Source organism: Pseudophryne corroboree, chromosome 8, assembly GCF_028390025.1.
Source record: "Pseudophryne corroboree isolate aPseCor3 chromosome 8, aPseCor3.hap2, whole genome shotgun sequence".
NCBI classification, from domain to species: Eukaryota; Metazoa; Chordata; class Amphibia; order Anura; family Myobatrachidae; genus Pseudophryne; species Pseudophryne corroboree.
This window is the reverse complement of record NC_086451.1, coordinates 159,874,491-159,889,877: the sequence shown is the minus strand read 5'-3', so window position 1 is coordinate 159,889,877 and position 15,387 is coordinate 159,874,491. Positions and strand designations below refer to the sequence as shown.

The following is a 15,387-nucleotide window of genomic DNA, read 5'->3' as shown; positions in this document are numbered from 1 at the left end:
GTGAAAAACCATCCCTACAAAGATGTTAATCAGAGACTTGGCTTTGTGGACACTTTTCAGAGAACAAATTTGTTAGCATAAAAATAAAGCCAGAAAATGAATAGCTGTTTAATCACTCAATTGGATTTTTTTTGCCAGCATATTTCTTTTTCTCTGCAACCCACTGCTAAATTGTGCTTCCTAGCTGTTTTTATAAAATCAATGAATCAAATCTAACTCTGATTACATCAGAGAAGGCCAGGTACCCTACACCAGAACAGGGGGTTTGAAATTTTGACTTGTCTACTTAAAGATCACCAAAATCTGATAACAAGGTCAATTACGTCCCTGGTTGGGATTGAACCACCAACCATTTGGTTAGTAGCCAGACACACTAACCGATTGCGCCACAGAGACACTTTGCAAAAACCACATACTGACAAATGCTAATAAGCATACATCTAGAACGTTTCCTAGAAAAACTTTAAAAAGTCAATAATCTGGAGAGTTTTTGTAAAATGTTTCTTCCATCAACCAACGAAGAAACACATTGGTACTTTCCCATGATGAGTGAGTGCTTCAGGATCTCTTGCACTTACATGTGCAGCAGAGTACTGCAATGGAAGCATGCTGGGCCCATAACCCAGAGGTAGGCAGATTGAAACTATCCTTTGCTATATGCATTTTTTTTGTTAATTTAAGTAATCAAAACTGGGATTGATATTTTTGCTCTTTTATTTTTACTTGAAGTACAATAACTTTTACCATTTTAATTTGTTTGAATAGTATATTGACAGTATAGTTTTCTTTAAAAAATCCACTTAATTTTCTTTACCCTATTATTAAAAGGGTAATTGACAAAAACAAACTACATTGTCACCAGAAGAGCAATACAAAATGTACAAGTGATATATTAAAATCATCTTTCCAGCTTGAATTTTAATGATGCATTGGGGCAACGATTTTGTGAGAAACATCTTCACCCTTAAATAAAGATTTTCTTAATTCCTTACCTGTGTGCTAATTAGATATCACCTTGTTTTCACATTAAACAGACTTCTACATGAGAAAGCAGCAAGGATGCAGTGGCGTTAATGTTTCCTGGTGTCAACCTGTATTATTTCAGTAGACATTGAAATGAGGATGCATCTTGCTGCCTTTCCAATGAAGCAAGTTTAATTCAGTAATAGGTGAAAAACCATCCCTACAAAGGTGTTAATCAGAGACTTGGCTTTGTGGACACTTTTCAGAGAACAAATTTGTTAGCATAAAAATAAAGGCAGAAAATGAAGAGCTGTTTAATCACTCAATTGGATTTTTTTTGCCAGCATATTTCTTTTTCTCTGCAACCCACTGCTAAATTGTGCTTCCTAGCTGTTTTTATAAAATCAATGAATCAAATCTAACTCTGATTACATCAGAGAAGGCCAGGTACCCTACACCAGAACAGGGGGTTTGAAATTTTGACTTGTCTACTTAAAGATCACCAAAATCTGATAACAAGGTCAATTACGTCCCTGGTTGGGATTGAACCACCAACCATTTGGTTAGTAGCCGGACACACTAACCGATTGCGCCACAGAGACACTTTGCAAAAAGCATATACTGACAAAGGCTAATAAACATACATCTAGAACGTTTCCTAGAAAAACTTTAAAAAGTCAATAATCTGGAGAGTTTTTGTAAGATGTTTCTTCCATCCACCAACGAAGAAACACATTGGTACTTTCCCATGATGACTGAGTGATTCAGGATCTCTTGCACTTACATGTGCAGCAGAGTACTGCAATGGAAGCATGCTGGGCCCATAACCCAGAGGTAGGCAGATTAAAACTATCCTCTGCTATATGCATTTTTTTTGTTAATTAAAGTAATCCAAAACTGGGATTGATATTTTTGCTCATTTATTTTTCATTAAAGTACAATAACTTTTACCATTTTAATTTGTTTTAATAGTATATTGAAAGTATTGTTTTCTTTTAAAAATCCACTTAATTTTCTTTACCCTATTATTAAAATGGTAATTGACAAAAACAAACTACATTGTCACCAGAAGAGCAATACAAAATGTACAAGTGATATATTAAAATCATCTTTCCAGCTTGAATTTCAATGATGCATTGGGGCAACGATTTTGTGAGAAACATTTTCACCCTTAATTAAAGATTTTCTTAATTCCTTACCTGTGTGCTAATTAGATATCACCTTGTTTTCACATTAAACAGACTTCCACATGAGAAAGCAGCAAGGATGCAGTGGCGTTAATGTTTCCTGGTGTCAACCTGTATTATTTCAGTAGACATTGAAATGAGGATGCATCTTGCTGCCTTTCCAATGAAGCAAGTTTAATTTAGTAATAGGTGAAAAACCATCCTTACAAAGGTGTTAATCAGAGACTTGGCTTTGTGGAAACTTTTCAGAGAACAAATTTGTTAGCATAAAAATAAAGCCAGAAAATGAAGAGCTGTTTAATCACTCAATTGGATTTTTTTGCCATCATATTTCTTTTTCTCTGCAACCCACTGCTAAATTGTGCTTCCTAGCTGTTTTTATAAAATCACTGAATCAAATCTAACTCTGATTACATCAGAGAAGGCCAGGTACCCTACACCATAAGAGGGGGTTTGAAATTTTGACTTGTCTACTTAAAGATCACCAAAATCTGATAACAAGGTCAATTACGTCCCTGGGTGGGATTGAACCACCAACCTTTTGGTTAATAGCCATACACACTAACTGATTGCGCCACAGAGACACTTTGCAAAAAGTACATACTGACAAAGGCTAATAAACATACATCTAGAACGTTTCCTAGAAAAACTTTAAAAAGTCAATAATCTGGAGAGTTTTTGTAAGATGTTTCTTCCATCCACCAACGAAGAAACACATTGGTACTTTCCCATGATGACTGAGTGCTTCAGGATCTCTTGCACTTACATGTGCAGCAGAGTACTGCAATGGAAGCATGCTGGGCCCATAACCCAGAGGTAGGCAGATTAAAACTATCCTCTGCTATATGCATTTTTTTTGTTAATTAAAGTAATCCAAAACTGGGATTGATATTTTTGCTCATTTATTTTTCATTAAAGTACAATAACTTTTACCATTTTAATTTGTTTTAATAGTATATTGAAAGTATTGTTTTCTTTTAAAAATCCACTTAATTTTCTTTACCCTATTATTAAAATGGTAATTGACAAAAACAAACTACATTGTAACCAGAAGAGCAATACAAAATGTACAAGTGATATATTAAAATCATCTTTCCAGCTTGAATTTCAATGATGCATTGGGGCAACGATTTTGTGAGAAACATTTTCACCCTTAAATAAAGATTTTCTTAATTCCTTACCTGTGTGCTAATTAGATATCACCTTGTTTTCACATTAAACAGACTTCCACATGAGAAAGCAGCAAGGATGCAGTGGCGTTAATGTTTCCTGGTGTCAACCTGTATTATTTCAGTAGAAATTGAAATGAGGATGCATCTTGCTGCCTTTCCAATGAAGCAAGTTTAATTTAGTAATAGGTGAAAAACCATCCCTACAAAGGTGTTAATCAGAGACTTGGCTTTGTGGACACTTTTCAGAGAACAAATTTGTTAGCATAAAAATAAAGCCAGAAAATGAAGAGCTGTTTAATCACTCAATTGGATTTTTTTTGCCAGCATATTTCTTTTTCTCTGCAACCCACTGCTAAATTGTGCTTCCTATCTGTTTTTATAAAATCACTGAATCAAATCTAACTCTGATTACATCAGAGAAGGCCAGGTACCCTACACCAGAACAGGGGATTTGAAATTTTGACTTGTCTACTTAAAGATCACCAAAATCTGATAACAAGGTCAATTACGTCCCTGGGTGGGATTAAACCACCAACCTTTTGGTTAGTAGCCAGACACACTAACTGATTGCGCCACAGAGACACTTTGTAAAAATTACATACTGACAAAGGCTAATAAGCATACATCTAGAACGTTTCCTAGAAAAACTTTAAAAAGTCAATAATCTGGAGAGTTTTTGTAAGATGTTTCTTCCATCAACCAACGAAGAAACACATTGGTACTTTCCCATGATGAGTGAGTGCTTCAGGATCTCTTGCACTTACATGTGCAGCAGAGTACTGCAATGGAAGCATGCTGGGCCCATAACCCAGAGGTAGGCAGATTGAAACTATCCTTTGCTATATGCATTTTTTTTTGTTAATTTAAGTAATCAAAACTGGGATTGATATTTTTGCTCTTTTATTTTTACTTAAAGTACAATATCTTTTACCATTTTAATTTGTTTTAATAGTATATTGACAGTATAGTTTTCTTTCAAAAATCCACTTAATTTTCTTTACCCTATTATTAAAATGGTAATTGACAAAAACAAACTACATTGTCACCAGAAGAGCAATACAAAATGTACAAGTGATATATTAAAATCATCTTTCCAGCTTGAATTTCAATGATGCATTGGGGCAACGATTTTGTGAGAAACATTTTCACCCTTAAATAAAGATTTTCTTAATTCCTTACCTGTGTGCTAATTAGATATCACCTTGTTTTCACATTAAACAGACTTCCACATGAGAAAGCAGCAAGGATGCAGTGGCGTTAATGTTTCCTGGTGTCAACCTGTATTATTTCAGTAGACATTGAAATGAGGATGCATCTTGCTGCCTTTCCAATGAAGCAAGTTTAATTTAGTAATAGGTTAAAAACCATCCTTACAAAGGTGTTAATCAGAGACTTGGCTTTGTGGACACTTTTCAGAGAACAAATTTGTTAGCATAAAAATAAAGCTAGAAAATTAAGAGCTGTTTAATCACTCAATTGGATTTTTTTTTGCCAGCATATTTCTTTTTCTCTGCAACCCACTGCTAAATTGTGCTTCCTAGCTGTTTTTATAAAATCACTGAATCAAATCTAACTCTGATTACACCAGAGAAGGCCAGGTACCCTAGACCATAACAGGGGGTTTGAAATTTTGACTTGTCTACTTAAAGATCACCAAAATCTGATAACGAGGTCAATTACGTCCCTGGTTGGGATTGAACCACTAACCTTTTGGTTAGTAGCCGGACACACTAACCGATTGCGCCACAGAGACACTTTGCAAAAAGTACATACTGACAAAGTCTAATAAGCATACATCTAGAACGTTTCCTAGAAAAACTTTAAAAAGTCAATAATCTGGAGAGTTTTTGTAAGATGTTTCTTCCATCAACCAATGAAGACACACATTGGTACTTTCCCATGATGAGTGAGTGCTTCAGGATCTATTGCACTTTCATGTGCAGCAGAGTACAGCAATGGAAGCATGCTGGGCACATAACCCAGAGGTAGGCAGATTGAAACTAGCCTCTGCTATATGCATTTTTTTTGTTAATTAAAGTAATCCAAAACTGGGATTGATATGTTGGCTCTTTTATTTTTACTTACAGTACAATAACTTTTACCATTTTAATTTGTTTTAATAGTATATAGACAGTATTGTTTTCTTTCAAAAATCCACTTAATTTTCTTTACCGTATTATTAAAATGGTAATTGACAAAAACAAACTACATTGTCACCAGAAGAGCAATACAAAATGTACAAGTGATATATTAAAATCATCTTTCCAGCTTGAATTTCAATGATGCATTGGGGCAACGATTTTGTGAGAAACATTTTCACCCTTAAATAAAGATTTTCTTAATTCCTTACCTGTGTGCTAATTAGATATCACCTTGTTTTCACATTAAACAGACTTCCACATGAGAAAGCAGCAAGGATGCAGTGGCGTTAATGTTTCCTGGTGTCAACCTGTATTATTTCAGTAGAAATTGAAATGAGGATGCATCTTGCTGCCTTTCCAATGAAGCAAGTTTAATTTAGTAATAGGTTAAAAACCATCCTTACAAAGGTGTTAATCAGAGACTTGGCTTTGTGGACACTTTTCAGAGAACAAATTTGTTAGCATAAAAATAAAGCCAGAAAATGAAGAGCTGTTTAATCACTCAATTGGATTTTTTTTGCCAGCATATTTCTTTTTCTCTGCAACCCACTGCTAAATTGTGCTTCCTAGCTGTTTTTATAAAATCAATGAATCAAATCTAACTACATCAGAGAAGGCCAGGTACCCTACACCAGAACAGGGGGCTTGAAATTTTGACTTGTCTACTTAAAGATCACCAAAATCTGATAACAAGGTCAATTACGTCCCTGGGTGGGATTGAACCACCAACCTTTTGGTTAATAGCCATACCCACTAACTGATTGCGCCACAGAGACACTTTGCAATAGTCCATACTGACAAAGGCTAATAAGCATTCATCTAAAACGTTTCCTTGAAAAACTTTAAAAAGTCAATAATCTGGAGAGTTTTTGTAAGATGTTTCTTCCATCAACCAACGAAGAAACACATTGGTACTTTCCCATGATGACTGAGTGCTTCAGGATCTCTTGCACTTACATGTGCAGCAGAGTACAGCAATGGAAGCATGCTGGGCCCATAACCCAGCGGTAGGCAGATTGAAACTATCCTTTGCTATATGCATTTTTTTTGTTAATTTAAGTAATCAAAACTGGGATTGATATTTTTGCTCTTTTATTTTTACTTGAAGTACAATAACTTTTACCATTTTAATTTGTTTGAATAGTATATTGACAGTATAGTTTTCTTTAAAAAATCCACTTAATTTTCTTTACCCTATTATTAAAAGGGTAATTGACAAAAACAAACTACATTGTCACCAGAAGAGCAATACAAAATGTACAAGTGATATATTAAAATCATCTTTCCAGCTTGAATTTCAATGATGCATTGGGGCAACTATTTTGTGAGAAACATCTTCACCCTTAAATAAAGATTTTCTTAATTCCTTACCTGTGTGCTAATTAGATATCACCTTGTTTTCACATTAAACAGACTTCCACATGAGAAAGCAGCAAGGATGCAGTGGCGTTAATGTTTCCTGGTGTCAACCTGTATTATTTCAGTAGAAATTGAAATGAGGATGCATCTTGCTGCCTTTCCAATGAAGCAAGTTTAATTTAGTAATAGGTGAAAAACCATCCCTACAAAGGTGTTAATCAGAGACTTGGCTTTGTGGACACTTTTCAGAGAACAAATTTGTTAGCATAAAAATAAAGCAAGAAAATGAAGAGCTGTTTAATCACTCAATTGGATTTTTTTTTGCCAGCATATTTCTTTTTCTCTGCAACCCACTGCTAAATTGTGCTTCCTATCTGTTTTTATAAAATCACTGAATCAAATCTAACTCTGATTACATCAGAGAAGGCCAGGTACCCTACACCATAACAGGGGGTTTGAAATTTTGACTTGTCTACTTAAAGATCACCAAAATCTGATAACAAGGTCAATTACGCCCCTGGATGGGATTGAACCACCAACCTTTTGGTTAGTAGCCAGACACACTAACCGATTGCGCCACAGAGACACTTTGTAAAAATTACATACTGACAAAGGCTAATAAGCATACATCTAGAACGTTTCCTAGAAAAACTTTAAAAAGTCAATAATCTGGAGAGTTTTTGTAAGATGTTTCTTCCATCAACCAACGAAGAAACACATTGGTACTTTCCCATGATGAGTGAGTGCTTCAGGATCTCTTGCACTTACATGTGCAGCAGAGTACTGCAATGGAAGCATGCTGGGCCCATAACCCAGAGGTAGGCAGATTGAAACTATCCTTTGCTATATGCATTTTTTTTTGTTAATTTAAGTAATCAAAACTGGGATTGATATTTTTGCTCTTTTATTTTTACTTAAAGTACAATAACTTTTACCATTTTAATTTGTTTTAATAGTATATTGACAGTATAGTTTTCTTTAAAAAATCCACTTAATTTTCTTTACCCTATTATTAAAATGGTAATTGACAAAAACAAACTACATTGTCACCAGAAGAGCAATACAAAATGTACAAGTGATATATTAAAATCATCTTTCCAGCTTGAATTTCAATGATGCATTGGGGCAACGATTTTGTGAGAAACATCTTCACCCTTAAATAAAGATTTTCTAAATTCCTTACCTGTGTGCTAATTAGATATCACCTTGTTTTCACATTAAACAGACTTCTACATGAGAAAGCAGCAAGGATGCAGTGGCGTTAATGTTTCCTGGTGTCAACCTGTATTATTTCAGTAGACATTGAAATGAGGATGCATCTTGCTGCCTTTCCAATGAAGCAAGTTTAATTTAGTAATAGGTGAAAAACCATCCCTACAAAGATGTTAATCAGAGACTTGGCTTTGTGGACACTTTTCAGAGAACAAATTTGTTAGCATAAAAATAAAGCCAGAAAATGAATAGCTGTTTAATCACTCAATTGGATTTTTTTTGCCAGCATATTTCTTTTTCTCTGCAACCCACTGCTAAATTGTGCTTCCTAGCTGTTTTTATAAAATCAATGAATCAAATCTAACTCTGATTACATCAGAGAAGGCCAGGTACCCTACACCAGAACAGGGGGTTTGAAATTTTGACTTGTCTACTTAAAGATCACCAAAATCTGATAACAAGGTCAATTACGTCCCTGGTTGGGATTGAACCACCAACCATTTGGTTAGTAGCCAGACACACTAACCGATTGCGCCACAGAGACACTTTGCAAAAACCACATACTGACAAATGCTAATAAGCATACATCTAGAACGTTTCCTAGAAAAACTTTAAAAAGTCAATAATCTGGAGAGTTTTTGTAAAATGTTTCTTCCATCAACCAACGAAGAAACACATTGGTACTTTCCCATGATGAGTGAGTGCTTCAGGATCTCTTGCACTTACATGTGCAGCAGAGTACTGCAATGGAAGCATGCTGGGCCCATAACCCAGAGGTAGGCAGATTGAAACTATCCTTTGCTATATGCATTTTTTTTGTTAATTTAAGTAATCAAAACTGGGATTGATATTTTTGCTCTTTTATTTTTACTTGAAGTACAATAACTTTTACCATTTTAATTTGTTTGAATAGTATATTGACAGTATAGTTTTCTTTAAAAAATCCACTTAATTTTCTTTACCCTATTATTAAAAGGGTAATTGACAAAAACAAACTACATTGTCACCAGAAGAGCAATACAAAATGTACAAGTGATATATTAAAATCATCTTTCCAGCTTGAATTTCAATGATGCATTGGGGCAACGATTTTGTGAGAAACATCTTCACCCTTAAATAAAGATTTTCTTAATTCCTTACCTGTGTGCTAATTAGATATCACCTTGTTTTCACATTAAACAGACTTCTACATGAGAAAGCAGCAAGGATGCAGTGGCGTTAATGTTTCCTGGTGTCAACCTGTATTATTTCAGTAGACATTGAAATGAGGATGCATCTTGCTGCCTTTCCAATGAAGCAAGTTTAATTCAGTAATAGGTGAAAAACCATCCCTACAAAGGTGTTAATCAGAGACTTGGCTTTGTGGACACTTTTCAGAGAACAAATTTGTTAGCATAAAAATAAAGGCAGAAAATGAAGAGCTGTTTAATCACTCAATTGGATTTTTTTTGCCAGCATATTTCTTTTTCTCTGCAACCCACTGCTAAATTGTGCTTCCTAGCTGTTTTTATAAAATCAATGAATCAAATCTAACTCTGATTACATCAGAGAAGGCCAGGTACCCTACACCAGAACAGGGGGTTTGAAATTTTGACTTGTCTACTTAAAGATCACCAAAATCTGATAACAAGGTCAATTACGTCCCTGGTTGGGATTGAACCACCAACCATTTGGTTAGTAGCCGGACACACTAACCGATTGCGCCACAGAGACACTTTGCAAAAAGCCCATACTGACAAAGGCTAATAAACATACATCTAGAACGTTTCCTAGAAAAACTTTAAAAAGTCAATAATCTGGAGAGTTTTTGTAAGATGTTTCTTCCATCCACCAACGAAGAAACACATTGGTACTTTCCCATGATGACTGAGTGCTTCAGGATCTCTTGCACTTACATGTGCAGCAGAGTACTGCAATGGAAGCATGCTGGGCCCATAACCCAGAGGTAGGCAGATTAAAACTATCCTCTGCTATATGCATTTTTTTTGTTAATTAAAGTAATCCAAAACTGGGATTGATATTTTTGCTCATTTATTTTTCATTAAAGTACAATAACTTTTACCATTTTAATTTGTTTTAATAGTATATTGAAAGTATTGTTTTCTTTTAAAAATCCACTTAATTTTCTTTACCCTATTATTAAAATGGTAATTGACAAAAACAAACTACATTGTCACCAGAAGAGCAATACAAAATGTACAAGTGATATATTAAAATCATCTTTCCAGCTTGAATTTCAATGATGCATTGGGGCAACGATTTTGTGAGAAATATTTTCACCCTTAATTAAAGATTTTCTTAATTCCTTACCTGTGTGCTAATTAGATATCACCTTGTTTTCACATTAAACAGACTTCCACATGAGAAAGCAGCAAGGATGCAGTGGCGTTAATGTTTCCTGGTGTCAACCTGTATTATTTCAGTAGACATTGAAATGAGGATGCATCTTGCTGCCTTTCCAATGAAGCAAGTTTAATTTAGTAATAGGTGAAAAACCATCCTTACAAAGGTGTTAATCAGAGACTTGGCTTTGTGGAAACTTTTCAGAGAACAAATTTGTTAGCATAAAAATAAAGCCAGAAAATGAAGAGCTGTTTAATCACTCAATTGGATTTTTTTGCCATCATATTTCTTTTTCTCTGCAACCCACTGCTAAATTGTGCTTCCTAGCTGTTTTTATAAAATCACTGAATCAAATCTAACTCTGATTACATCAGAGAAGGCCAGGTACCCTACACCATAAGAGGGGGTTTGAAATTTTGACTTGTCTACTTAAAGATCACCAAAATCTGATAACAAGGTCAATTACGTCCCTGGGTGGGATTGAACCACCAACCTTTTGGTTAATAGCCATACACACTAACTGATTGCGCCACAGAGACACTTTGCAAAAGTCCATACTGACAAAGGCTAATAAGCATTCATCTAAAACGTTTCCTTGAAAAACTTTAAAAAGTCAATAATCTGGAGAGTTTTTGTAAGATGTTTCTTCCATCAACCAACGAAGAAACACATTGGTACTTTCCCATGATGACTGAGTGCTTCAGGATCTCTTGCACTTACATGTGCAGCAGAGTACAGCAATGGAAGCATGCTGGGCCCATAACCCAGCGGTAGGCAGATTGAAACTATCCTTTGCTATATGCATTTTTTTTGTTAATTTAAGTAATCAAAACTGGGATTGATATTTTTGCTCTTTTATTTTTACTTGAAGTACAATAACTTTTACCATTTTAATTTGTTTGAATAGTATATTGACAGTATAGTTTTCTTTAAAAAATCCACTTAATTTTCTTTACCCTATTATTAAAAGGGTAATTGACAAAAACAAACTACATTGTCACCAGAAGAGCAATACAAAATGTACAAGTGATATATTAAAATCATCTTTCCAGCTTGAATTTCAATGATGCATTGGGGCATAGATTTTGTGAGAAACATCTTCACCCTTAAATAAAGATTTTCTTAATTCCTTACCTGTGTGCTAATTAGATATCACCTTGTTTTCACATTAAACAGACTTCCACATGAGAAAGCAGCAAGGATGCAGTGGCGTTAATGTTTCCTGGTGTCAACCTGTATTATTTCAGTAGAAATTGAAATGAGGATGCATCTTGCTGCCTTTCCAATGAAGCAAGTTTAATTTAGTAATAGGTGAAAAACCATCCCTACAAAGGTGTTAATCAGAGACTTGGCTTTGTGGACACTTTTCAGAGAACAAATTTGTTAGCATAAAAATAAAGCCAGAAAATGAAGAGCTGTTTAATCACTCAATTGGATTTTTTTTTGCCAGCATATTTCTTTTTCTCTGCAACCCACTGCTAAATTGTGCTTCCTATCTGTTTTTATAAAATCACTGAATCAAATCTAACTCTGATTACATTAGAGAAGGCCAGGTACCCTACACCATAACAGGGGGTTTGAAATTTTGACTTGTCTACTTAAAGATCACCAAAATCTGATAACAAGGTCAATTACGTCCCTGGATGGGATTGAACCACCAACCTTTTGGTTAGTAGCCAGACACACTAACCGATTGCGCCACAGAGACACTTTGTAAAAATTACATACTGACAAAGGCTAATAAGCATACATCTAGAACGTTTCCTAGAAAAACTTTAAAAAGTCAATAATCTGGAGAGTTTTTGTAAGATGTTTCTTCCATCAACCAACGAAGAAACACATTGGTACTTTCCCATGATGAGTGAGTGCTTCAGGATCTCTTGCACTTACATGTGCAGCAGAGTACTGCAATGGAAGCATGCTGGGCCCATAACCCAGAGGTAGGCAGATTGAAACTATCCTTTGCTATATGCATTTTTTTTGTTAATTTAAGTAATCAAAACTGGGATTGATATTTTTGCTCTTTTATTTTTACTTAAAGTACAATAACTTTTACCATTTTAATTTGTTTTAATAGTATATTGACAGTATAGTTTTCTTTAAAAAATCCACTTAATTTTCTTTACCCTATTATTAAAAGGGTAATTGACAAAAACAAACTACATTGTCACCAGAAGAGCAATACAAAATGTACAAGTGATATATTAAAATCATCTTTCCAGCTTGAATTTCAATGATGCATTGGGGCAACGATTTTGTGAGAAACATCTTCACCCTTAAATAAAGATTTTCTAAATTCCTTACCTGTGTGCTAATTAGATATCACCTTGTTTTCACATTAAACAGACTTCTACATGAGAAAGCAGCAAGGATGCAGTGGCGTTAATGTTTCCTGGTGTCAACCTGTATTATTTCAGTAGACATTGAAATGAGGATGCATCTTGCTGCCTTTCCAATGAAGCAAGTTTAATTTAGTAATAGGTGAAAAACCATCCCTACAAAGATGTTAATCAGAGACTTGGCTTTGTGGACACTTTTCAGAGAACAAATTTGTTAGCATAAAAATAAAGCCAGAAAATGAATAGCTGTTTAATCACTCAATTGGATTTTTTTTGCCAGCATATTTCTTTTTCTCTGCAACCCACTGCTAAATTGTGCTTCCTAGCTGTTTTTATAAAATCAATGAATCAAATCTAACTCTGATTACATCAGAGAAGGCCAGGTACCCTACACCAGAACAGGGGGTTTGAAATTTTGACTTGTCTACTTAAAGATCACCAAAATCTGATAACAAGGTCAATTACGTCCCTGGTTGGGATTGAACCACCAACCATTTGGTTAGTAGCCAGACACACTAACCGATTGCGCCACAGAGACACTTTGCAAAAACCACATACTGACAAATGCTAATAAGCATACATCTAGAACGTTTCCTAGAAAAACTTTAAAAAGTCAATAATCTGGAGAGTTTTTGTAAAATGTTTCTTCCATCAACCAACGAAGAAACACATTGGTACTTTCCCATGATGAGTGAGTGCTTCAGGATCTCTTGCACTTACATGTGCAGCAGAGTACTGCAATGGAAGCATGCTGGGCCCATAACCCAGAGGTAGGCAGATTAAAACTATTCTCTGCTATATGCATTTTTTTTGTTAATTAAAGTAATCCAAAACTGGGATTGATATTTTTGCTCATTTATTTTTCATTAAAGTACAATAACTTTTACCATTTTAATTTGTTTTAATAGTATATTGAAAGTATTGTTTTCTTTTAAAAATCCACTTAATTTTCTTTACCCTATTATTAAAATGGTAATTGACAAAAACAAACTACATTGTCACCAGAAGAGCAATACAAAATGTACAAGTGATATATTAAAATTATCTTTCCAGCTTGAATTTCAATGATGCATTGGGGCAACGATTTTGTGAGAAACATTTTCACCCTTAAATAAAGATTTTCTTAATTCCTTACCTGTGTGCTAATTAGATATCACCTTGTTTTCACATTAAACAGACTTCCACATGAGAAAGCAGCAAGGATGCAGTGGCGTTAATGTTTCCTGGTGTCAACCTGTATTATTTCAGTAGAAATTGAAATGAGGATGCATCTTGCTGCCTTTCCAATGAAGCAAGTTTAATTTAGTAATAGGTGAAAAACCATCCCTACAAAGGTGTTAATCAGAGACTTGGCTTTGTGGACACTTTTCAGAGAACAAATTTGTTAGCATAAAAATAAAGCCAGAAAATGAAGAGCTGTTTAATCACTCAATTGGATTTTTTTTGCCAGCATATTTCTTTTTCTCTGCAACCCACTGCTAAATTGTGCTTCCTATCTGTTTTTATAAAATCACTGAATCAAATCTAACTCTGATTACATCAGAGAAGGCCAGGTACCCTACACCATAACAGGGGGTTTGAAATTTTGACTTGTCTACTTAAAGATCACCAAAATCTGATAACAAGGTCAATTACGTCCCTGGGTGGGATTAAACCACCAACCTTTTGGTTAGTAGCCATACACACTAACTGATTGCGCCACAGAGACACTTTGTAAAAATTACATACTGACAAAGGCTAATAAGCATACATCTAGAACGTTTCCTAGAAAAACTTTAAAAAGTCAATAATCTGGAGAGTTTTTGTAAGATGTTTCTTCCATCAACCAACGAAGAAACACATTGGTACTTTCCCATGATGAGTGAGTGCTTCAGGATCTCTTGCACTTACATGTGCAGCAGAGTACTGCAATGGAAGCATGCTGGGCCCATAACCCAGAGGTAGGCAGATTGAAACTATCCTTTGCTATATGCATTTTTTTTGTTAATTTAAGTAATCAAAACTGGGATTGATATTTTTGCTCTTTTATTTTTACTTGAAGTACAATAACTTTTACCATTTTAATTTGTTTGAATAGTATATTGACAGTATAGTTTTCTTTAAAAAATCCACTTAATTTTCTTTACCCTATTATTAAAAGGGTAATTGACAAAAACAAACTACATTGTCACCAGAAGAGCAATACAAAATGTACAAGTGATATATTAAAATCATCTTTCCAGCTTGAATTTCAATGATGCATTGGGGCAACGATTTTGTGAGAAACATCTTCACCCTTAAATAAAGATTTTCTTAATTCCTTACCTGTGTGCTAATTAGATATCACCTTGTTTTCACATTAAACAGACTTCTACATGAGAAAGCAGCAAGGATGCAGTGGCGTTAATGTTTCCTGGTGTCAACCTGTATTATTTCAGTAGACATTGAAATGAGGATGCATCTTGCTGCCTTTCCAATGAAGCAAGTTTAATTCAGTAATAGGTGAAAAACCATCCCTACAAAGGTGTTAATCAGAGACTTGGCTTTGTGGACACTTTTCAGAGAACAAATTTGTTAGCATAAAAATAAAGGCAGAAAATGAAGAGCTGTTTAATCACTCAATTGGATTTTTTTTGCCAGCATATTTCTTTTTCTCTGCAACCCACTGCTAAATTGTGCTTCCTAGCTGTTT

The 15,387-nt window shown here is 34.7% G+C and overlaps 1 non-coding gene across 1 annotated transcript; it reads right to left on the bottom strand.

Annotated features, from left to right (window-relative positions):
• Positions 1–12,011: 12,011 nt before the first annotated feature.
• On the bottom strand, positions 12,012–12,085 carry TRNAS-ACU (transfer RNA serine (anticodon ACU)). Its single transcript has one exon. It is a non-coding gene; the product is annotated as a tRNA-Ser (tRNA).
• Positions 12,086–15,387: the final 3,302 nt, after the last annotated feature.